Below are 326 nucleotides of genomic sequence, written 5' to 3'. Positions count from 1 at the left end.
AATAAACAAAGACCAAGGAGTTCCTTTTCTTAAACAGTTCCCCTTTGATGTCACTTCCTGTGTCAATGTGTCTGAGCCAAGTTCAAAAGAAAATCTGCATTTATGCTACAAAATAGGAAAAGTTAGGTGTATTATGCCAAGTTTCTTTAACACAAAGGTGTTTCTTTTAACTTTTTATATTTGAAGGATACGTGTATCAGGCACATTCAAATGTAATGTTATGCAAATGCCATACCTTAGTATCTATCAAAACTATTTTTTGGAGCTTGCATRATAGTTTCCAAAGTTGACACAATGTCGCTGCAGTACTTTGGCAGCTCCACCTG

Source organism: Austrofundulus limnaeus, unplaced genomic scaffold (assembly GCF_001266775.1).
Source record: "Austrofundulus limnaeus strain Quisiro unplaced genomic scaffold, Austrofundulus_limnaeus-1.0 Scaffold0, whole genome shotgun sequence".
Classification (NCBI taxonomy): domain Eukaryota; kingdom Metazoa; phylum Chordata; class Actinopteri; order Cyprinodontiformes; family Rivulidae; genus Austrofundulus; species Austrofundulus limnaeus.
The sequence above is the reverse complement of the archived record's forward strand: the minus strand, read 5'-3'. Positions refer to the sequence as shown.